This window comes from Eriocheir sinensis, unplaced genomic scaffold, assembly GCF_024679095.1.
Source record: "Eriocheir sinensis breed Jianghai 21 unplaced genomic scaffold, ASM2467909v1 Scaffold571, whole genome shotgun sequence".
Classification (NCBI taxonomy): Eukaryota; Metazoa; Arthropoda; class Malacostraca; order Decapoda; family Varunidae; genus Eriocheir; species Eriocheir sinensis.
In genome coordinates, this window is record NW_026111911.1 from 104,817 (window position 1) to 130,503 (window position 25,687).

General features: G+C 43.7%; 1 long non-coding RNA gene across 15 annotated transcripts; it reads left to right on the plus strand.

Moving 5' to 3' along the window:
* Nucleotides 1-5,577: 5,577 nt before the first annotated feature.
* Nucleotides 5,578-24,999, plus strand: LOC126993148 (uncharacterized). Of its 15 annotated transcripts, none has more exons than XR_007747458.1 (9): nt 5,578-5,745; nt 15,661-15,714; nt 16,566-16,661; nt 19,810-19,949; nt 20,326-20,562; nt 20,672-20,869; nt 21,308-21,484; nt 22,826-22,961; nt 24,888-24,999. It is a non-coding gene; the product is annotated as an uncharacterized LOC126993148 (long non-coding RNA). The 15 variants fall into 15 exon arrangements; XR_007747466.1 differs by having other exon boundaries at nt 21,382-21,484; XR_007747465.1 differs by lacking the exon at nt 22,826-22,961 and having other exon boundaries at nt 21,382-21,492.
* Nucleotides 25,000-25,687: the final 688 nt, after the last annotated feature.

Sequence of the window (25,687 nt, forward strand, 5' to 3'; positions counted from 1 at the left end):
TCAAGTTCACCTCATGAATGACACTTGCGCCATTATTTATTTGTGTTGGTCTAAGTTGACATATTGCTTCTTTTAGGAATTTCTCTTCCTCAACTAAAACTTCTGAGGTTTCCTTGACAAACTTGAATCGTGTAGGTCTACAATAAAATGGTGATGAAGGTTTATTATTCTTCCATGCAAGGACTTTCTCATTAGCTTCTGTTTCTCCACTAAGTTGTAGAGGCACCAAACAAGTGACAAAGAAACAGGATTCAGACACAACATTTTGTTCTTGGTTATCACTCCGTATCTGCTTGTAAATGCTCAGGCCAGTTGTGCCATCAAGTCCCATCTTGCAAATTAACCTATATTCATTAACCTCGTGATTGACCCCAACTCGCTCAAATATTCTCCTTGTTGTATGGTCCAAAAGGTCTTGCAAGGTAACTTCAGCAGAGCCGTCAGTAACTAGCCATTCTTCGGGAGGAGAAGGTAAGCAGTCTTCTTTGGCCAATCGAACATTGTTGTAGGAGGGAAAGATTTTTGATTTCTTTTCCAGTGCACTGTTTCTCAGATTATGGTAGCTTCTCTTTGAAAGACCACGGTCTAAGATCAATGACAGTGCTTCACTTGGAGAAAAGGAGCATTCAGTGTTATATGATGAAGTTGATGGGCTTTCAAAGTTAACTTGGGCTAACGACTTCGCTAACTGTGGCTGTCCATTCATTCTGAGAACTCTGGATGTTGAAAATACAAGCCTCTGGGGAGTTGTGTTTGTGAGCTCTTCAGTTTTTCTTCTCTTTGTTTTTTCTGACGAGTCTTGAAAACTTTCAGGCCTGGGTCTTCCTCGGCATTTTGCACGTGTTTCATCAGGTGTGCTTTGCTACACTTTGGTGGCCAGCCAGTCTTTGTTCCTACTCAACATATAATTTAGGTTTCTGCTAGCTCGTTTACACCTGATTTTCAAATTCTTAAGAAAGTTAGTCACAACATTTTCTGCTATAGTCAGGGCCGGATTTACTTGCTTGTGGGCCCTAGGCCAAATCTCATCAGGGGGCCCCCCCCTCGCCAATATATATATATATATATATATATATATATATATATATATATATATATATATATATATATATATATATATATATATATATATATATATATATATATATAATTTTTATTTTGTGCAGAACCTGTTCTTAAACAGAGGTATAATGGAAAAAATACAGTTAAACTGAACCAGAATGCATTTTACACTAAGAATTACAGTAAAACATAACACATTAATAGTTTCTAATAAAAATTAGTTCCATATCAGGTGCATCATAGCTGTATCTGATTAAAGTAAATGAAGTTCTATATCAAGTACATCAAAAGTACATCAAAGTGAATCAGGTTCCATATGTAGTAGGCCTACATACATGTTGCACACTGAAACTAAAATGAAGAAAATAAATTTTAAGCACAACTATGTGCAGTTCAGAATGACTTTTTCTGCTTTTTTCCAAGGCAAATTTGTCAATGATACTGTTTGTGTCAAGGGATTGTAAGAGGTCAGATTCAATGCATAGTAGTGAAAGTGAGTTTAGTCTGGTCTGTCCCATAGTTGATCTTACGTGATTTTTTACCCTAGATAGAGTAGAAAAAGACCTCGCCCTGACAGTTTGTAATGGGGATGGTAAGGAAAATTCTCAACAAGATACTAATGTTTGGAAAGGCAGCTGTCAAAACACCATCTTTGGACCTCAGCAAAGTGGAAATGTTTGTCACTGACCTGTCAGATTCAGAGGACAAAATGTCTTTAAACTGCAGAAATTCATCTAAAATAGATGCTTCCAGGTCACTCGAATAGGTACTGACAAGGAGCTCCAGTTGAGCTTTGAGGTCATCATACTTCATACTGTCATACTCTGTTAAGAAGCTAAATAGCTTCTTTAATTCTGAATAGGCATTCACTCTATGCTCTAATTCATTCCTAAGGCGCTTTCACAGTCAACACGAAAAACCGTTAGACTAAATATTTAACTTTAATTCCACAACGTTCACCTTTGAGTCTAAAATGCTAAAACTATGTAAAATCAGTAAATTATGAGGAATGAGCCACAGGAATACACTGGGGCGCGTTACCATGGTGTGCTTTGTCCCCTCCCTTCGTTACACTAAATATTTAACTTTACTTCCAAACCGTTCGCCTGTGGGTCTAAACGCTTTAAACTATCTGAAAACAGTTACTTGTGAGGAATGAGCAGGGAATACACTGGAGGCGCGTTACCATGCTGTGTTTTGTCCCCCTCAGCATCCTTACCGCTATACCTTATTTTAATCCCCCAATGTTCGGTCAAGAATGCTTAAATCTACCTAATGACAGTTAATTGTGATGAATGAGACCGGGTATACACTGGGGGCGCGTTACCATGGTGTGCTGTTTTTGTCCTCAGCATCCTCACCGCTAATCCTTATTTTAACACACTTTCAAACATCACAGGACACCCATACGCCACACACACATACTAGGGACTACAAGCTACACGTACACACCAGTAACACTCACACAGAACCGCCATAAAGGGATACAAATGGAATAATGATTAACGCTTTCAGGAACAGTGCGCCGCCATGTTGCACGCCGGCTCAGTTCTCACCCTCATAACTCCACTACTAAGAGTCTCACCGGGGAAATGTTAGTGGTGAAGTGTACCTGGTGATCTGTTTAATTAGTCTGGCTACCTGTGATGTAGTGTAAATGCCGCGTACCTGAATTAGAGGGAAAAATGTCTCCCGTGCGTGTACCTCCTGCTTCGTCCTGGTTCCCGTAATGGCCGCCGTGAAGCTTCTAATTTCATCTACATTCTCTTGATCTTGCCTTTTCTGGGGTTTATTATTCCTTTTATGGCATATTTTGTGTATATAATTTTTTTAGGCATTTTCGTTGGTTTCCTTTTGCTTCTAAGAGTGTCCTTGTGAAAAATGTTTGGTCATCCTTTATATACTCGTAATTTGTCATGTCACTCTACTACATCCTTTATTTCTAACCTATTTCTCGATGTTATTGTTATTTTTTCCATTTTTTGTGCCATGTTTTGTTTCTAAGAGTCCTTATAAAAAATGTTTGGTCATCCTTTACACACTCGTATTTTGTCATGTCACTGTACCATATTCTTTATTTTCTAAGCTATTTTCTCGACGTAACTATTTCTTTCTCTATTTTCAGTGTCATGTTTTGTTTCTAAATGCGTCTCTGTAAAAATTGTAATATTTCTTTTGTTTGTCTTCAAGTGGGTGTCTCTTAAGCAGTTTTTTTTTCCCTAGTTAATTTTCTCAACAACATTTGCTTTTCAACGATCATTTATTCAACAAGTGGCGAGTTCAGTGAGGTTTTTATTATTTTACAAACGCTGCGTGCAAAAAGGCGGGGAATTTAAACAGACTAACACCAGCAATAGAAGTAGCTATAATTTCATCACAGCTTTTGAGGATATTAAAGCCTTTCCTTGCCTATTTAAACCTCATAGTAGTGTAGGAAGAGACCAATCAACCTTTTTTCTCAATAAGCGAATGTGTGAATAGGGATGAAAATTATAACAGTACGTATGTGCGAAAAAAAAAATCGTTAACGGTCTCTGCATTTCGCACAAAACAGAACTTCGAATGACTGCTCCGAGATCTCAAAAGCATTTATTTATATGTGTTTTGTTTCTAAGTACTATTTTATCGCCTTAGGAAAGCACAAATGTTAGTCATCACGAAAATATAACATGAAAATAGAGTTCGAGTGATACATTTCTTTTGTCATTTTATATATATATATATATATATATATATATATATATATATATATATATATATATATATATATATATATATATATATATATATATATATATATATATATATATATATATATATATATATATATTTATCGATTGTGTGTGTGTGTTGTGTGTGTGTGTGTGTGAGAGAGATTTTGACTGTACTTTTTCAAGAAAACTTAAGGACAAACAGGCTCAAAAAAGGACAGACTGTCCTTAAAAGGACAAACATGGCAACCCTGCCACACACAGTACGAGTCTGGTGACTGCGGCAGTTTCAAAAGAGCAACCTGCATTGTGAGTCAGTAAATTTAATTTTTGTGGAATGAATATGACACACAAAAGTTGATGAATGTGGATTTTTTGTCAAGGTGCTGAAGGTTAACGAACATTATTCTCTCTCTCTCTCTCTCTCTCTCTCTCTCTCTCTCTCTCTCTCTCTCTCTCTCTCTCTCTCTCTCTCTCTCTCTCTCTCTCTCTCTCTCTCTCTCTCTCTCTCGACCATTGGGCCACCACAACTTAAGTCCCCAGGACCCCAGTGGGCCCTCAGTTACCAGTGGGCCCTAGGCCAATGGCCTATGTTGCCTATTGGCAAATCCGGCCCTGCGGCGGCGGCGGCGGCGGCGTTAATTAAACTCACAAGTGTTCAATGCGTTAAGGACCTGGGGATTAAAATCGCGTCAAACCTCAAATTCTCACATCAATGCATCGATGCAGCAAATAAAGCGAACAGAATGTTGGGCTTCATTAAAAGAAACTTTTTATTCAAGAATAAAGATGTAATACTTCCGCTCTACAATAGTTTAGTCAGACCCCACTTGGAATATGCGGTACAGTTTTGGTCTCCCCAACATGCAAAGGACATTGCTAAACTAGAAGGTGTTCAGCGTCGAGCAACAAAAATGATCCCTTCCTTGCGCAACAAATCCTACGAAGAAAGGCTTTCCACCCTTAACATGTTATCTCTCGAGAAACGTCGCCTCCGAGGAAAATTGATCGAATGTTTTAAAATACTTAATAGTTTCACGAATGTAGAAAAAACAAAATTGTTTATGATCGATGACACTTTGCGAACGAGGAACAATGGCATAAAACTGAAATGTAGACAAGTAAATTCAGACTGCACCAAATTTTTCTTCACCAACGTTGTAGTGCGAGAATGGAATAAGCTCCCACCGTCAGTGGTCCAGTGTAACACGATTGACTCCTTTAAAAACAAGCTCGACCGTCACTTCCTTCAACTTAATATTAACTAGAGTAGAAAAGCAACGTTTTGGAGCCATTTGATTAGTGTAGATTCACTTAGGTTGAAGGACAGACCACCTAGTCTGGACCATGGGGTCTGTGTGGTCTGATTTTCTTTGTAAATCTATGTAAATCTCTGACACACACACACACACACACACACACACACTACTTCACTAATATATTAGGCCTATATATTATTATTTTTATTATTATTATTATTATTATTATTATTATTATTATTATTATCAATGTTGCTATTTTCATCATGTACTTGTAGCAGTAGTAGTAATAGTGGTAGTAGTGGTAGGTACCAATATTACCGGTACCAATGACTACGGAACCGGTACCTATTCTGAGTGGGCCTGCTATCTCCTATACATGGTACCGATAATTGCATACCGGTACCCAAACCAGAACCAATACGCCAATACTGGTTTTTATACTCCATTAATGGTTCCCAAACTAGAACCAACAATTCAATACCGGTATCAAAACACCAGCAGGTCCGATACCAAAACAAGTACCAATAATCTGTTATCGGTACCATTAAAACGAGTAGGCCTTCAAGATGGCTGCTTGGTAGACGAGTCAAAACGAAGCGGAGATTTATAAAGTGATTTCCTCGGTTTATTCATGGTGAAGGAGGCTGTTACTGTCTGCCTGGCACTTGGCACTCTTCACCGTTCTGCTTTCCGCCTGGAGTGCCACGGGGGTAAGCCTGGGCGGAGATATAGGCTGTTTTATAGGCCTGTGTGGCTGACATAGACCTTCTAATCCTGGCGGCCGTGTTTTAAGGCGTTTTTTTTGTCTTATAGGGATGTTTTATTTGTGGGGGGAAGGCTGTGGGCGTGGGGGGTGAATTCCAACCATGGGCGTGTGGCAGGGTGGGCGGGGTGGGCATGGGGGGTGAATTCCAATCATGGGCGTGTGGCAGAGTGGGCGGGGTGGGCATGGGGGTGAATTCCAACCATGGGTGTGTGGCGGAGTGAGCACGGGGGGTGAATTCCAACCATGGGTGTGTGGCGGGGTGGGCCTGGGGTGAACTCCAACCATGGGCGTGTGGCGGGGTGGGCATGGGGGGTGAATTCCAACCATGGGTGTGTGGCAGGGTTGGCATGTGTGGTGAATTCCAACCATGGGTGTGTGGCAGGGTGGGCATGGGTTGTGAATTCCAACAATGTGTGTGTGGCGGTGGGCATGGGGGTGAATTCCAACCATGGGCGTGTGGCAGGGTGGGCATGGGGTGAATTCCAACCATGGGTGTGTGGCGGGTGGGCATGGGGTGAATTCCAACCATGGGTGTGTGGCAGGGGTGGGCATGGGGTGAATTCCAGCCATGGGTGTGTGTCTGGGTGGGCATGAGGGGTGAATTCCAACCATGGGCGTGTGGCAGGGTGGGCATGAGGGGTGAATTCCAACCATGGGTGTGTGGCAGGGTGGGCATGGGGGGTGAATTCCAACCATGGGTGTGTGGCGGGGTGGGCATGGGGGGTGAATTCCAACCATGGGTGTGTGGCAGGGTGGGCATGGGGGGTGAATTCCAACCATGGGTGTGTGGCGGGGTGGGCAGTGTTTCGACGCTTTGGCTCCTTATCTGCTACCCAACGGTTCCTGAGGCTGTTCTGTTGCTGTAGTGTGCTGCAGTGACTGAACAACAACTACTACTACCCAACACTCTACTACAACCCAACACTCTGCTCTGCTAAGTGTTATTTCTGATTCATTACATTCCATCACCCTCACCTTAACACACTTGCTTTCCTTCGCTGTACTAACCCCATACATCTCACAACCTCACAGTGGTGCACGCAAGCTCCTTCTAAACGTTCTACACGTATTTTTTTTTTTTTCCTATTCATTTTCCAGGAAGTGTTCATATTAGGTGCTGTTTCAGGCTGTGATTTTCCTTGTTAAACGGAAATTTCCAGGCCACCAGACACCTCGCTCGCCGGCCGTATTCCCAGGGGACCCTTTGTTTCACCCGGGACCCTCTGTCTCACTACGCTCCGCGGAAGGATCAGCCAATATGCCCTCAAATTTGAAACGTTGTTCTAACTGTGGCCTTCGCCAAGCTCCGCAGTACTTTAGGACAAGTAACGGGGCAAGCGAGACTTGCCGTTTCTGCATCAAGGCAGAGCAAGATGAAAGAAAAATCAAGCACCTGGAATCCACGATCCACTCGTTAACGCGGGACATGAAATATTTGGCGGAGCGAGTCACAGCGTGTAGCAGGTGTTCCTGCTCATCTACTCGCGGGGGTACCTCACCCCCTTCCTTCCCCCCTGTTTCTCCCCATACAGCAGCCTCCCTTCTCCTGCCTGCCTCCCCTCCTCGCTAGTGCCTTCTCCTTCACTTCCCCTCCTCCTGCATCTCCCTCTTCCCTTCCACTCCTCCAACCGCTTCTCTCCTCTCCTCCCCTCTCCCCTCTCCTCACCCGCCATCTCCCCACTCCACACCCACCATACTTCCCTTCCCCGCCGCCGCTGATTCTCATTCATCACCCCCCTCTCCCCTTTCCTCCACCTCTTCCCTCCCTTCCGTCTCTTCCTGCTCTTCCTCGCATTCTCTCTCCTTGTCCTCCCCCACATCACCTCCCCCCTCCGCTGCTACCCCTACCGCCCCCGCCCCCTCCTCCTCCCCCTGCATCCCTCCCTCTCCCTCCTCCCTGCCTCCCCCACCACCTCCGCCACCACCTCAGCCACCTCCTCCTCCCCCTCCCCCTTCGACGTCATCCCCTTCCTCTCTCTCCTTCTTCCACTCATCGTCCTCCTCCTCCTCCTCCTCCTCCTCCTCCTCCTCCTCCTCCTCCTCCTCCTCCTCCTCCTCCTCCCCCTCCCCTGCTGCCGCCCCTCCCTCTCCTCCTGTAGCGGCTTCCGTTCCGTCGACGGCCACAGTTAAGAAGAGGAAAGTACTGGTGGTTGGGGACTCTCAAGTCAGGTTCATTGACAGGTACTTTTGTTCAAGGGATAAGGAAAATAGGCTTCAGTGTGCTTTCCAGGGCAGGCATCCAGCACGTATCTGACAGAATGGAGGAAATTTTAGCAGGGCGGGGACACAGCCAATCGTCTTCTGCAGTTACGGTGGTAATGACATCGGTAAGGTGGGTAGCGAAGAGATATTTCGGCGCTTCAGGGAATCGTTTGCTAAAGTGAGGGACTTCGGGGGGGTGCCGGCTGTTTGTGGGGTTTTGCCGAGGAGGGGGTTGGGAGAGGGATGGCTTTTCCAGAGCCTTAGCAGTAAACAGCAGGCTGGCGGCCCACTGTAAGCGAAATGGTTGGCTTTTCCTTGACAATTGGGACCTCTTCTACAATAAAGGCACCTTGTATGCCAAGGATGGCGTGCACCTGTCACTCCAGGGGGTGGAGGTTCTCGCAGACTCCCTCGAGCGATCACTTAGCACCCTACAGGATTATTACGAGTAGGCGCGGGGGGCGGGCCTGTCAGTGCATCGCAGACTGGGACTAGGGGGCGCAGGAGAAATCGAAAGGATATAAGAAAGGATGGGCTAACGGCTTATTACACCAACAGTAGGAGTCTCAGGAACAAGATAGATCTACTGAGGGGGAAAGCATGTGTCGAGAAATTCGACATTATAGCTATCACGGAAACATGGGTAGATACTGCCAACAAAAACTTCATGTCTGAGTATGAAATAGATGGTTACCAGATGTTTCACAAAGAGAGATAGGGAAGCAGGGGCGGTGGGGTGGCACTTTATGTTAAAGACACACGTACATGTTACGCTAACAACTCTATGCACACACATGACGACTCAGAATCAGTTTGGGTGGACGTCCACAAAGGAAGGACAAACTAATTCTAGGGGTTCTTTACAGGCCACCCAACCTCAGCAGGCAGGACACTGATATATTACTACAAGAGGTAGGCAGGGCGAGCAGGAGCAAAAATGTCTGCATAATGGGGGATTTTAACTATAGGAATATAGATTGGGAAGGCGTGGTGGGTGATCTAGAGTCTGAGGATTTTCTGAAAGTAATACAAGATAATTTTCTCAAGCAGACAGTAACAGAGCCCACCAGTGGTAACAACATTCTGGACTTGGTCTTAACTAACACCGAGTATATGATCAGCGAGCTAGATGTTGGGGGAGAATTAGGTGGCAGTGATCACAAGGAAATTAGGTTTAAATTAGACTGGGCGGTGACCCATGAACTCAACCCGGTGTTGGTGCCCGACTTTAGAAGAGCTGATTATGAGGGGCTCAGAAAACACCTTGAGGAGGTAAATTGGGAAACCTTAGGGCTGGATGAGGGCCAGATTTCAGGGCTGGAACCGGAAAGAAAGGGAACCATGTAGAAATGACCTACAATAATTTAGTTAGAGAAATTGCAGAGGGTCAGAGACAGCATATCCCTTACCAAGCACGTAGGAAGGAAAATAACGACCCCAAATGGATGACCCGCAGACTCAAGCATGAAATAGGCTTGAAGAGAGGAATTTATAGGAAAATAAAGAACGGAGAGATCCACCTCAGGGGTAGGTATGTTGAGCTAGCCAGGTCGGTGAAGAAGAACACCCGCCTTGCAAAAAGAAATTATGAGATTAGGGTAGCCAACGAGGCCAAGAGCGATCCCAAGGGCTTCTTCAAATTGTACAGGACGAAAACAAGGGACAGAATTGGACCGTTGAAAACAAACACGGGCGAGCTCGTTGAGAATGGAGAAGATATGAGTCAAATGATGAATGACTATTTCCTCTCAGTTTTCACGCAGGAAAATCTAACAACCATTCCGGAGAGAGTTCAGATATATGAGGGTGACGAGAACGACAAGTTGAGGGATGTGATCATCACTAGGCAAGTAGTCCAGGATGAGATTGGTAGGTTGAAGAAATACAAATCGCCGGGCCCAGACGAAGTATTCCCAAGGGTTCTGAAAGAGTGCAAGGAAGTCCTTAGTGGCCCTCTTGCCGATATCTTTAAAATGTCGGTAAATTCTGGGTATGTGCCCAATCAATGGAAAGTAGCTAATGTGACGCCGATTTTCAAAAGGAGACAAGTCAGCAACATCAAACTATCGACAAATTAGCTTAACATCAGTTGTGGGAAAGATGTTAGAGTCGATTATAGCCAGGAGCATTCGGGACCATCTAGAAAAGCATAATTTAATTCATGACTCACAACATGGGTTCACAAAGGGCAGGTCTTGCCTTACTAACCTGTTGTCCTTCTACACTAAAGTAATCGAGGCGGTGGACAGAGATGAAAACTATGACATATTATATCTAGATTTCAGTAAAGCGTTCGACAAAGTCCCTCATCACCGGCTATTACTAAAATTACAGGCTCACGGCGTAGATGGGAAAGTTTTGAGCTGGATCAGGGCGTGGCTTAGTGGTAGGAAGCAGAGAGTGCAAATCAATGGTAAGAAATCTGAATGGGGCAGTGTTACGAGTGGAGTCCCACAAGGGTCGGTGCTGGGTCCTCTGCTTTTTATTATTTACATCAATGACTTGGACACAGGAATCAGTAGCGATGTCAGTAAGTTTGCAGATGATACCAAGATCGGTAGAGTAATCCAATCAGACAGCGACGCTACCGTTCTCCAGGATGAGCTTGACAGACTATATGATTGGGCGAGGAAGTGGCAGATGGAATTCAATGTCGGGAAGTGTAGCATTTTGAGTGTAGGTAGGAATAACCCCTTACACAATTACTCCTTAAATGACACTCCTCTAAGCAGGTCTGGGCGGGAGAGAGACTTAGGAGTCCTAGTGAGCGCTGACCTCCGTCCTAGGGCTCAATGCATTCAGGCTAAAAATCGGGCAAACAGAGTACTAGGTTTCATCTCAAGGAGCGTGAGCAATAGGAGCGCTGAAGTCATCCTCAAACTTTACTTAGCACTAGTTCGACCTCATCTCGATTATGCAGTTCAGTTCTGGTCCCCCTATTATAGAATGGATATCAAGATGTTAGAATCTGTACAGAGGAGGATGACGAAGATGATTCAGGGGGTGAGGAACTTGCCTTATGAAGACAGGCTAAAGCAGTTAAATCTACACTCTCTAGAAAGGCGAAGGGTGCGAGGAGACTTGATCGAAGTTTATAAATGGATGAAGGGATTTAATAAAGGGGATGTCAATAAAATTTTGAGAGTGAAAGAGCCAGGTAGGACGCGTGGAAATGGTTTTAAGTTAGACAAATTCAGATTCAACAAAGACATAGGCAAGAATTGGTTCACTAATAGAGTGGTGGACGAATGGAACAGGCTTGGGAGCCATGTTGTGGGTGCCAATACCATAGATACATTCAAGAAGAGGTTAGATAAAGCCATGGATGGTGAGGTTAGGTGGGGTTGAGTGTACAGGAGCTGCCTTGTATAGGCCAACCGGCCTCTTGCAGACTCCTTACGTTCTTATGTTCTTATGTAACCATGGGCGTGTGGCAGGGTGGGCATGGGGGTGAATTCCAACCATGGGTGTGTGGCGGGGTGGGCATGGGGGGTGAATTCCAACCATGGGCGTGTGTGGGTGGGCATGGGGGTGAATTCCAACCTGGGGTGTGTGGCGGGGTGGGCATGGGGAGTGAATTCCAACCATGGGCGTGTGGCGGGGTGGGCATGGGGGGTGAATTCCAACCATGGGTGTGTGGCGGGGTGGGCATGGGGGGTGAATTCCAACCATGGGTGTGTGGCGGGGTGGGCATGGGGGGTGAATTCCAACCCTGGGTGTGTGGCAGGGTGGGCATGATGGGTGAATTCCAACCATGGGCGTGTGTGGGTGGGCATGGGGGGTGAATTCCAACCATGGGTGTGTGGCAGGGTGGGCATGGGGAGTGAATTCCAACCATGGGCGTGTGGCGGGGTGGGCATGGGGGGTGAATTCCAACCCTGGGTGTGTGGCAGGGTGGGCATGGGGTGAATTCCAACCATGGGTGTTTGGCAGGGGTGGGCATGGGGTGAATTCCAACCAGGGGTGGGTGGCCGGGTGGGCATGGGGGTGAATTCCAACCATGGGTGTGGCAGGGTGGGCATGGGGTGAATTCCAACCATGGGTGTGTGGGCAGGGTGGGCATGGGGTTAATTCCAACCATGGGTGTGTGGCAGGGTGGGCATGGGGGTGAATTCCAACCATGGGTGTGTGTGGCAGGTGGGCATGGGGAGTTTATTCCAACCTGGGGTGTGTGGCAGGGTGGGCCCCCTCTCTCTTTCTCTTCACTTACTTACCTTACATTCCTCTCTCTCTCTCTCTCTCTCTCTCTCTCTCTCTCTCTCTCTCTCTCTCTCTCTCTCTCTCTCTCTCTCTCTCTCTCTCTCTCCTTCCATTCTCTCACGGCCTTTGGGAGTGTGGGGAATACAGCGGCAAACAGGAAATGTTTTTCAGTTATGTGGGTTGAAAAATACCCTAGATGTAGGGAAATTCTTTACATTTATCTTGATGTAGGGAAATTCCATACATTCAGCCATTGTTTGCCACGTATGGAAACCACGCAGTATCACTCAGTCTCCATAGAAGAGGGAGTGAAGCCCCCAACCATTGTTGTCTCATTACCCTGCATGCTCTCCACACCTCCTTTACCCCATTTTGCTTAGGCTTACATAACTGCTTTGTAGCCCATACTTAAAAAAAATGTGTTGATATATTTGTATGTGGTATATTATGCAGGGAATTGTTGACTAAAAGGACGGATTCAGCGGCCCTCGTCTAAAGCCTAATGCAATGTCTAGAATTATACATTGATTTTTTTTTTTTGGCCACCTTTGTCTGCTGATTACCCCACAAAAAAGACCAAATTACCCCACTTGGGGGTAATTTACCCCAGACCCCTGCGGGCCCCATTACAAGGTTACATAAAGTTAGGTTTGAGTACGTAGTTTAAATATATTTGAGGGATTCTTTGCCACATATGGACACATCGCAATTTCACTCAGTGTCCATAGAAAAGAGGGTGGAGAGGGGTGAAGCCCCCCCATTATAAGGTTAGGTAAAGTTAGGGTGGAGTAGTTTAGAGATATTTGAGGAATTTTTTGCCACGTACGGAAATCTCGCACTTTCACTCAGTCTTTATTGCAGAGAGGGGGCCGAGAGGGGTGAAGCCCCCCAGTTAGAAGGTCATGTAAAGTTAGGTTGGAGTAGTTTGAATGGTAAATCTTGGGAATAGCGGCTCCTAGTGGGTGCGCGTTTAGGGCACGGTGTGGTGGTAATTGCAACATTTCCAGCGCCTACGACGGGGTTTTGACAAGCGGACAGGCGTGTTTATGTCACAAGGGTGTATATTTCCACGCCGGCCTCACAATTTCTTCCAAGTCGATGTGCGATGAGACTGCAAGCTCCAGGGTGAAGAAAGGGAAGAGCCCGCGTGGAAATATACACCCTTGTGACATAAACAAGCCACCTGTCTGCTTGTCAAAACCAGTTGTACGTGCTGGAAATGTTGTAATTACCACCACACCGTGCCCTAAAAGCGCACCCGCTCGGACCCGCTATTCCCAAGATTTACCGTTTGAATATACGTATTAGAGGGATTTTTTGCCACGTTCAGAAACCTTGTTACTTCACTCTCAGTGTTTATAGCAGGGGGGGGGGGGGGGGAGATTGGTGAAGCCCCCCATTAGAAGGTTATGTAAGGTTAGGGTGGAGTAGTTTAAATATATTCAAGGTATTTTTTTGCCACGTACGGTGTTGTGTTTGTGGCCTAGTAGCATTTGGTTACTGGTCACAGCACCAGTACATACCTGTAATAGCTTGTAGTAACTGGTTATATCCCATCCTCGTGGACGTGTCAGTCTGGCGGATACGCGTGGAGGCACTTAATATTTATTGACAACTCTACATTACTCTCAGCGCCCTCGTCTGAGAGGAATCCTCTCCAAGCTACATACATGTAGCTCAAACTTACTATACAATCCTATTGCAGAAACATACAAAACTATAAAGGTATTATATCTCCTATAAGGGATTTGGTTTCCCTGTTATTATAGAGCTGTTTTTTTGGGGGGTGCCTAAAAAGAAAATTTAACAGTAATGTATAACTTATAAATACTTCTTACTCTATTCTTAATCTATTTACGTATCAAACAGAAACTATGCAATTTCACTCAGTCTTTATAGCAAAGGGTGGTCGAGAGGGGTGAAGCCCCCAATTAAAAGTATGTAAAGTTAAGGTGGAATAGTTTGAATATATTTGAGGGATTTTTTGCCACGTACAAAAACCACGCAATTTCACTCAGTGTCCATAGAAGGGGGGGGAGGGGTCGAGAGGGGTGAATCCCCCCATTATAAGGTTATGTAAAGTTAGGTTGGAATAATTTAAATATATTCGAGGGATTTTTTGCCACGAACAGAAACAAGCAATTTCACTCAGTGTCCTTAGCAGAGTGTTTGTACCAAGTACAGCTTGATCTTGGCGAGTCAGTGCCTTGACCCAGTGTTATATGTGTTCTCAATAGTATGCCATTTTAAATTTGCTCCTGTGTTTACAAAACTTTACCATGTACAGTATAGTAATTCCTATGTGGCCAATTAAGTGGGTCTCAGTATTTGTCTTTAAGCTTACATGCATTAACCCGGTAGCAGTGATGGGCCAAATTTGTGTCTTTACCGTGCAGCAGTGACGGGCCAAATTTGTGGCTTTACCATGTAGCAGTGACAGGCTAAATTTGTGTCTTTACCGTGTAGCAGTGACCGGCCAATTTGTGGCTTTACCATGTAGCAGTGACGGGCTAAATTTGTGGCTTTACCGTGTAGCAGTGACCGGCCAAATTTGTGGCTTTACCATGTAGCAGTGATGGGCTAAATTTGTGGCTTTACCGTGTAGCAGCAACAGGCTAAATTTGTGGCTTTACCGTGTAGCAGTGACGGGCTAAATTTGTGGCTTTACCGTGTAGCAGCGACAGGCTAAATTTGTGGCTTTACCGTGTAGCAGCGACAGGCTAAATTTGTGGCTTTACCGTGTAGCAGCGACAGGCTAAATTTGTGGCTTTACCGTGTACCAGCGACGGACCAAATTTGTGGCTTTACCGTGTGGCAGCGACAGGCCAAATTTGTGCCATGATATAAACCCCTCAAAATAGATGATACATAATCTGATCACAAATGCTTTGATATATATTATGAAGTGCTTTGTGTGAGTGATGTTTTTTTCTCATTTTTCTCACTTAGAGGGACCAATAAGAAACATGATCCCCGCTGCTACATCACCACCGGGTTAAGAATACAATTTGTTGCCAAGGAATCTATATTGTTCTTGGTTTAGAATGATATAATTTATCAGAAATTGGTAGCCTCATTTTTGTACCCTTGATATCAATTCTAGTAGTAGTGAAATAGCTAGTACTATCAAAGTCCAGCTAAGCCAGTGCTCCTTCCTCATCCAAAATAACATTAGATTAGTGTATTGTATCCACAGACACTTTCCTCCCCAGTGTTGTTACCTTTAATTTGTCCTTCGTGGGTGTCTTTAATATTCCATCTCATATAATGTTTAGTACTTTCTCCATAAATGGAATGGTAGTGACTTTCGCCTGTTGAATGCTAACGTAGGTGATCTTTCAGTAAATTAGCAACGATCAAGTTTTTTATCCATCAACTTGAAGCAACCAATTTACCAATCATTTGTTGTGTTCTTCATTGAATTCACTGAACTTGCTCCTCTTCTTGCATTTTGCAGCCAACAGTGAGTGCCGGGCAGCTGACGGTGGACCTGGTAATTACCTGTGAGAAGGTGAGGCAGTATCTGAAGCACACACACACACACACACACACACACACACACATGCATGCAAGCAAGCATACACTTAGCTTGAGACATTCCATGTACCTCCTGTGGTGAACTCACACCTTTGCCCTGTCTTCACACATGACTTGTTAATATCATGCTTTAAACCCATTATTGGTCTAATGTTTCAGTTGGTCCTTGGATTTAAGGCAAGTCTTGCTCAGCTCAGTGACATTGCACTGAAGAATGAGGCTTGTCCCTTGTTTGCTTGTGTCTCATACTCCATAAATCAGGAACTTGAGAAGCTGCTTCCAGTCTTGTCTCAGGTGACTGAGTTCCATGAGGGTTGATCCTTCACTGGTGACTTTGTGGTGTAAACATTGTGATTAATTTGATTGTCATGAAATGCAAGGTGCATAATCAAGTCACTGGAGATAATTGTTAGCAAGATAGTCGATACTTTAGTTTTTAATGGAGAAAAGATTGAAGGACAGTGTAATTTAACGGTAAATGTTGTATCAAATGTAACGCAAATACTCTGATATAAGTTTTCAATTGAGGGAAAGCTTGTAAATTCTCAGACTTGAATGAAGAATGAGTATGCATGTTTCAATGGGTGATCTTTCCCTTGCCCTAGATCATGAGATGTTATTTTTGTCTCCAAGGATCTGTTCCCATGCCTTTGGCCTTCTAATGTACCTATATTTGCATGTCATTCTGTCCCCAGCACTACAAAACAAGAGTGGCAAATATGATATGATGGAGATGTGACACCAACAACAGTAGAAGAGAGAGTGTTATGTTAGATTAAAGATAATGGAAGTATGGTGCCAGTAACTGTGTTTTGTGCCCAACAGGTGGGCACCACCCAGCCCCTCTGACCACAGCAGCAAAGACCAGTGCCATGTCTTGCCTGCCCAGTCCCTTGCTGTCATGCAGACCCCCTCATAGAAGTGAGTGGCTTGGCCTTTACATGTGTGACTCTAGCTGTGTATGCCTTTGACAGTCTGTCATATCTCTAAATACATTCAGTTATCAATATATCTGTCTGTCATATCTTTAAATACATTCAGTTATCAATATATCTGTCTGTCATATCTTTAAATACATTCAGTTATCAATATATCTGTCTGTCATATCTCTAAATACATTCAGTTATCAATATATCTGTCTGTCATATCTCTAAATACATTCAGTTATCAATATATCTGTCTGTCATATCTCTAAATACATTCAGTTATCAATATATCTGTCTGTCATATCTCTAAATACATTCAGTTATCAATATATCTGTCTGTCATATCTCTAAATACATTCAGTTATCAATATATCTGTCTGTCATATCTTTAAATACATTCAGTTATCAATATATCTGTCTTTTGCCAGTCTGTCATATCTCTAAATACATTGTTATCAATATATCTGTCTGTCATATCTCTAAATACATTCAGTTATCAATATATCTGTCTTTTGCCAGTATGTCATATCTCTAAATACATTATTATCAATATATCTGTCTGTCATATCTCTAAATACATTCAGTTATCAATATATCTGTCTTTTGCCAGTCTGTCATATCTCTAATAAATACATTCAGTTATCAATATATCTATCTTTTGCTAGTCTGTCATATTTCTAATAAATACATTCAGTTATCAATATATCTGTCTGCCAGTCTGTCATATCTCTAATAAATACATTCAGTTATCAATATATCTATCTTTTGCTAGTCTGTCATATCTCTAATAAATACATTCAGTTATCAATATATCTATCTTTTGCTAGTCTGTCATATCTCTAATAAATACATTCAGTTATCAATATATCTATCTTTTGCTAGTCTGTCATATTTCTAATAAATACATTCAGTTATCAATATATCTGTTTGCCAGTCTGTCATATCTCTAATAAATACATTCAGTTATCAATATATCTATCTTTTGCTAGTCTGTCATATCTCTAATAAATACATTTAGTTATCAATATATCTATCTTTTGCTAGTCTGTCATATTTCTAATAAATACATTCAGTTATCAATATATCTGTTTGCCAGTCTGTCATATCTCTAATAAATACATTCAGTTATCAATATATCTATTTTTTGCTAGTCTGTCATATTTCTAATAAATACATTCAGTTATCATCAATATATCTATCTATATCTGTCTTTGCAGGAAAAAAAACCTGGAATATAAAAAAACACTCTCTTGGGGGGTTATTGAGTTTTATTGTTTTTTGTTTTTTATTTTAATTATGTTAAAATGTAAATGAGTTGAAAGAATCCATTACAAAGTGTTGGACTGGACTCTCCATTTCCCGGAGTAATGGTGGGAAGGCCAAAAGTCCGGGCAGGAATATACTTGTCTGGCACCCTGGGTCTGGCAGTGCCACACACCCGAGCACCACATTTAAGAAAAATTAACAAAAACAAGTTATTTGAAAACTTCCAATACATGTCAACCATGGACAGTGACACCAAGTGTCTGCAATTTTTTTTCAGCTCCAGGTGCTTAAGCACACTGTACTACTGTGAAGTATTTCCAATGAATGTTTTTCTATAAGAATTTAATAATGAAGAAACTAAATGATAATCATAAGCAGCAGTTGATACCTGTGAACAGTGTCAGCAGCAGCAATGCAGTGTTTGCTGTGTTCTCTGCGGCCATTACAGGTGGTCCTCAAGTTTGGAGGTATGCAACCTACCTCACACCTACGACAACCAGGCCAATAATATTAGTAATATGTCATTAAGCAATGAGGTGACATTTTAAATATCCTGCCATGGAGTGACTTGTTTACTCATTGTTCCTGCACCCCTACAGCCCACCACTGCCCTCATGTGCTGGCAGGAGGGAGGATGGGGGGTTGGTTGGGCCAGCCCTCCCAATCATTCCCCTCCATTGCCTGTGGCACTCAAGCTGTAAGCACTACTCATGATACTCTACCTATAGTTTATAGACCTACAGTCTGCTATACAAGCATAGATCCAGCAGCTGCTGGTCTGCTAGGCATGTGAGGCGAGCAAGGGTGGAGTGAGTCTACCCAATTAACTCCACACTACAAGTCTCAGTTGTGTTGGGTTCACCTGTTAGCCCACACAGGTGAGGAGAGAGCCAGCCTAGATAGTCAATCAGCTGGGTACAGCCAAAATGCCATCCCAGAACAACAGCTCCCTCATAAAATTTCTGCACGTAATATAAAGTTGCACAATGTGTGAACTTGATTCCCTATGAACATAATGTTTCTTACTTGCAAATGTAAGGTCAAAGCATGGCTGCATGAGACAACAATATACTGATATGTCCAGGCGGCAGAAACTGACCAGGGGACGGAATCTGATGGACTTGTTTTGATGCCCGGACTGGGTCAGGAAAGGCTGAACACAGCCGGGCACATGTCTTGAGGACCCAAGATTTTGTCTACTGGGAAATCCAATATCTAGGAAATTGAGGTTCAAGTGTGATTTAGAGTGAAAAGATTATTATAAAGTGAAGAGCGGACACACGATCCAAGGTGCAGGTTGGTCTGTGTTAATTTATACTCTTCAGAAAATGACCTTTTGGTTCTCTAAACATGACTATTATTACCAATTTTGACTGATTTATTTTTGAATATGAAGAATAAAAATGATAAAAACAAAAATACAAAAAGTCAGTAAAACCCAACATAAGGCGGTGGGTTGGGCTTAAAAGGAAGGATCATTCCCAAGCTTGTTTATATCAACACATCAGCCAGAACATAGACTCGGGAGGCCACCAACATATACATAAATTAAAAGAAAACATGTTCTTTTAGGGAAATTTTAACTGATTTGATTTTTTTTATGGGGGGGAAGGGGGAGGGGGGTGTTATGCAAACCTGAGTATTTTTCTGTCCATCTCTGTCTATCGATATCAATCTATGGCGGTATATTTAATTATGTTCTTCATGTATCCATCTATCTGTGTATCGATGAATGAATGCATCCATTTATATTATTTTTGTATCTGTATCCATTGTGCAACCATTTTTACTAGTACAAGAGCTTCTCTACTCTATGAACATTACCTTTCTCAAGCCATTTTGTTCACTGGAAAGCCTCACTCACCATGTTTAACCAGAGTGAGCGACATAACCTCCTGACTGAGCTGGTCCAGGAGGTGGTGGTCCTGCAATGCCTATGAGCAATGGGACAACAACCAAATCCCTGGCCACAGCTGCGCTACCTCACCTCCCACACAACAGAGGAGGACGTGCTAGTGTGAGTGTCCAGTGTAGAAGCATAATTAATTTTCTTCCTGTTTGTAAGGAAAGAGAACAACCAAGTGCCAAATCATCAACAAGGAAGATAAAGTTGAATTGTCACAACATGCTCCCGAACAGACAGGAGGAATTGCCAAAGAATCGTTACACATTAAAGTTTCAGACATGTTGATGCTTCCATCCTGAGAGGGTGTAAGCTATAAGAGAAACAATAGTAAGAAGGCTGGTCCAGGGTTTACTGATGAAGGTGCTGATCAGTAGTACCATGAACAGCACGGGTGATTTTGTCTGGAAAGTTGCGTGTGAGTTGGTCAGGTCACAGCCAAACTAGTCTTTCGTACCTGTTTCCTTAGTGCCATTTCCATGTCTTTCAGAGTGTCAATAAGTATCAGGACAACAAAATGGGATGTCTGGTGCCTGACGGGACAGCTTGGTGGGGTAACAAGAGGCATGGTGCGTCTGCCTCCCTTCAAAGCATCTCTGCATTGCTTTAAGAATATTCTGCAAGTTTAAAGCTGATGAAGGAAGACGTACAGCAGCTATAGTCACCATACACTAGGCTGAAGCCCCTGTCCATAGCTAAGGGAGCTGATTGCTTAGATGAAAGGAGGGTAAGCCTTGGTGAGGGAGGGGGCAGGGCATCTGGAGCAATTCAATATGCAAAGTTTGAGTGTCTGGTGAAGTAGTAAGAAGCATGATGTCTGTTTCCTCCACTCACAGCTCACTTGGGGCCTTGGAGCTGGAGAACACAAAGAAAGAACAAACAACAGCAGACCTGATGGTTCTTACGAGGCTGTTTGTGACAAGCTACACTAACTATCTAATCAAAGGTGGAAGATGAAGGACAGCAAGATGAAGAAGCGTCTCTCAGCCCTTCCTCTCGGGTGCCGGCTTTGTCAAACTCTTCATGGAAATTTGGTACGTAGTAGTAGGGCTCATGTTAGCTGGTGATGCAGGGGATGAAAAGTGTGGTGTGTAAGACATGCTTCACACCTTGTATATGTTGACTGTTGAAGGCCAACAAGTGGAAGAATACCTGACCTAGCCATTGCTTCCTTCAGATATGAGCCTTTCCATATGACAGGTTTTCCTTTTCCTGTACAGATATTTTGAATTAGTTTTCTCTGATTGGTTTCAGAATATCCTTAACAACAAAAGTCACCAAAATTATATGCTCCTGCAGTGTTGGGTCACTGTTAGATGCACAAGAGTGTACTGAAGGTCTAACGTGTGTGTGTAAGCTTACTTGAGGTGCTGTGTACATAAACAATAGTAAATTTTTGGGAAAAAATAATTATTTTTGGATATATTATTACTGAATAATCTACTCTGCTATTCTCCTGCCCTCTGACTCAGCACTGACCTCATCATGGCAGAGACTGGGCATGCACAAGGCGACCCATTGTAGTAGCAGTGTTGTGTTCCCCCAGTGACCTGCCGACCACTGTGCTGCTGATCAAGTTTGTGGAGGAGGGAGACAGTGCGATGGGCACAGTCATGCTGCTCAACTTTCTCAATGCTTGGAAGGTCCAGGTGAGGAGGTAAACAGAAGCTTGGTCTTCCTCCTGCCATGCTCTTGTCAGCTGCTGTCTAGTTTTTCTTGGCTGAATTCTTCATAAACCAGTTTACTGTAAAAACTCTACTTATTTGTTTCGTAAAGTTGTATATTTTTGCTTATTTGTTCAATATATATTTAAGGATTTATATATTTCCTTTCACGGCTTGAGTCAGGAGTTGGGATAAAGACTAATTATGAGAGTGATGGCACTATTCTTATAAGCTTTTTTTTTTTTTTTTTTTTTTTTTTAAGGAGCAAGCTGCAACATGGACGATGCCTTTTCTTGCAAAAACAGGTTTTGTAGCCCAACACCACAGAGGTTGCCAGGAGTGAAATTTTTATATTCAAAAGTGAGAAAGATTTTGTGTTTGCTCAGTTTTCAAGTAGCCACTGCACAGTGTTCACTTTCTTGCAGTGTTTAACCCTTAAACACATCCGGGGGTCGGATCGGACCACACTATATTTTCTCAATGGTAACACAGCCGCCTCATTGACGCCAGACAGCTGTGATGCCTGATAGCTTTTCTGTTCTCTTTGATGTTGTCGATGTTGTGTGCATGCAGCTCTCGCTCTTTCCGTGTCCAGTGTAGAAGCGATTGGTGCCCGTTTCGACCCCATGTATGTGTATACGTAAAACAACGTTGTATTACACGAGTCCCCCCCCCAAAAAAAAAATATATATATATATATATATATATATATATATATATATATATATATATATATATATATATATATATATATATATATATATATATATATATATATATGTATATAACAGGCATGACCGTTCAAAATGTACATTCCCAATAAGCCTGCCAAGTATGGACTGAAACTTGTCCTTATAGCTGACAACACAAGGGAGTACCTATTGGGGCCAAAACCGTACTTGGGGAAGGGAGATCCACCAGCTCAAGGAAACCTGGGACACTGCCTGACGAAGGAGCTGACTCCGTAGACCATATCATAACACCAACAGGAACGTAACTGTGGACAACTGGTTCACCTCAGTTCCCCTTGCAATCCTTCATATCCACCGTCTGCAACATCCCCAATGATGTTCAGCGTCCTAATGGAGCAATGGAGCAGGCGGTGTTGTTCAATATCAGCTCCTGCATAGTACGGTGCAGGAAGTGTCCGCGGAATGATGTTAGGAAAAGCCGCAGTGTGTGCTTTACTTGTATAAGGAGGCTCTCTGCAAATTCCTCAAATGTAAGTAATAATTTTCTATGAATTGCAACTGTACTAATGTACATTTGTACAAAAATAATCCAGACTTTTTTTTTGCACTAATAAAATATCAACTTTTTTGATAGCTTGCCTCAGAACTAGCAGTGGTGCCAGAATGCTAGGGGTACATCAGTTACATCCCACACTCCCAGGCTGTACTTGGGACACGCTACATGGGAGTACTTGCATGGGAGGGCCTGATACAAAATATATTGTGAACAGGTGTAGTATTTTTCATGAGTTTTGGAGATTTTGGGGGCTACCCAATCTAATACTTACTTATCAATATTTACATATATTTATTTCTCCAGAAACAGGATTTAGGTTGGCATTGCCCATGCTGCTTTTAGTTTGAATAAAATGCAATTAGAAGTATTTTTTTTCATTTTTTAAAAGTTGGGCTCCGCAAGGACCCCCGCATGTGCTAGTGTGTAATTTAATAGGCTATGTGTTTAAGGGTTAAATATATTCAAGGGATTTTTTCCCACGTACAGAAACCACGCAATTTCACTCAGTCTTCATAGCAGGGGGGGGGTGGGGGGTCGAGAGGGGTGAAGCCCCCCCACCCCATTAGAAGGCTATGTAAAGTTAGGTTGGAGTAGTTTAAATATATTGGACACACGGTGTAAGCTGTCAGAAATATGCAGCGCGGGACGTGTAACCGCAGTCAGTTGATTGTTAAGGAAAGTCCCGCCTGTCTGATGTGGTCTCTAGTTTTATGGATCAAACCTGTCAGTATGAGGTACATGTAACCATCACACTCCGAGAATCATCTATTCTCATCACTGCGTTTATACATCAGTGATAACTGATTTCTCTCCAGTCGAATACAAAAGACAATACACGGATCAGTATAACACATTATAATACACCGTCAGGTGTCCGACTGCTTGACGTACATACAAGTACAACATGTGGAGCACTATAACACGTAAGAACACAACTTCAACGGACCTTACACCATCAGGGTCTATAAACACCTCGGGCTCTCGGTCGTTCGTCCGCCTCAACGTCTTCCCTGCACCAACTTCCTTAACCGTCTGCCCTTTGCCTTCGTACTCGCCTCCCTCCTGTGTGGGACACACTCATGGCTCTGAACAAGGACGCCTTCAGACGACTGTAGGCCGGCCTGATGGATTTGGTGACCTCTCTGACCGTACTGTCATAACATTCCCGACGATAAATGGCCTTTGCGATAGTAAACCTCTCCCTTATTCCTTCCTCTCCACTCTTCCACCTCTCTCCTCATCTCTCTCCACTTCTCACCCTCTCATTTTCCTCTATTTCCTCACATCGCCAAACGGCGATAACAGCACAGGAAGTTTCCGTAAACTTTCGGGAGTAGGGAATTTTCCCCATTTTAGGGAGGGGGAGGCGGACCTCTTGTAAAGAATTACCTGCATTAGTTTAGTTTAGGTTATGACACGTTAGATTTGGTACCTCGCCTGTCCGCTGCGATAGACACGGATTTTTCCTTCACTGGTAGCCTGGTAACCTGTACTACCAGGTCTTTCTCTGCCTCTGTGGTGGATAGTGGAGTGTTTCCCATGTGGTATTGGTGTGCTGGATATCCCTTCACTGGTAGCCTGGTAACATACACTCCCAGGTCTTTCTCTGCTTCTATGGTGGATAGTGGAGTGCTTCCCATGTGGTATTGGTGTGCTGGATATCCCTTCACTGGTAGCCTGGTAACATACACTCCCAGGTCTTTCTCTGCCTCTGTGGTGGATAGTGGAGTGCTTCCCATGTGGTATTGGTATGCTGGATATCCCTTCACTGGTAGCCTGGTAACATACACTCCCAGGTCTTTCTCTGCCTCTGTGGTGGATAGTGGAGTGTTTCCCATGTGGTATTGGTGTGCTGGATATCCCTTCACTGGTAGCCTGGTAACATACACTCCCAGGTCTTTCTCTGCCTCTGTGGTGGATAGTGGAGTGCTTCCCATGTGGTATTGGTGTGCTGGATAGCCCCTCCCAAGGTGCAGGACTTTACATTTTTCTTCCGTGAATTGTAGCAGCCACTTTTGTTTGTCCACTCCTGCAGCTTTGTGATGTATTCTTGTAGGAAATCAGCAGTCAAGGGGTTATGAACACCCAAATTCTTTATTTTTTCAGAGGCAAAATCACTCCCAAGCTTCCCTTTCCGTAGGAACCATCCAGCCGCCCCGGAGAGCCCAGGGACCACACCCTGCAAGACAGCCTGCTCATCCCGGGACACACACAGCCTCACATGGGGACTCTTCAGGCATTAGACTGATGGGTAGGTCACACCTGGAGAGAGAGAGAGAGAGAGAGAGAGAGAGAGAGAATTATATAGAAAACCAGACCACAGAGACACACAGACCCCATGGTCCAGACTAGGTGGTCTCTCCACCTAAGTGAATCTACACTAATCAAATGGCTCCAAAACGTTGCTTTTCTACGCTAGTTAATATTAAGTTCAAGGAAGTAACGGTCGAGCTTGTTTTTAAAGGAGTCAATCGTGTTACACTGGACCACTGACAACAATTGGCTTTTGAAATAATGCATAATTCCCTTCCTCTCCCTTCCTTTCCCTTCCCTTCCCCTCCCTTCCTTTCCCTCCCCATCCTTTCCCTTCCCATCCCTTCCCTTCCCATCCCTTCCCTTCCCTTCCCTTCCCTTCCTTTCCCTCCCCATCCTTTCCCTTCCCTTCCCTTCCTTTCCCTCCCCATCCTTTCCCTTCCCATCCCTTCCCTTCCCTTCCTTTCCCTCCCTTCCTTTCCCTCCCTTCCTTCCTTCCCTTCCCATCCCTCCCTTCCTTCCCATCCCTTCCATCCCTCCCTTCTTTCCCTTCCCATCCCTCCCATCCTTCCCTTCCCATCCTTCCCTTCCCATCCCTTCCCTTCCTTCCTTCCTTCCTTTCCCTCCCATCCTTTCCTCTCCTCCATCCTTCCTTCCCTTCCTTCCTTCCTTTCCTCCCCATCCTTT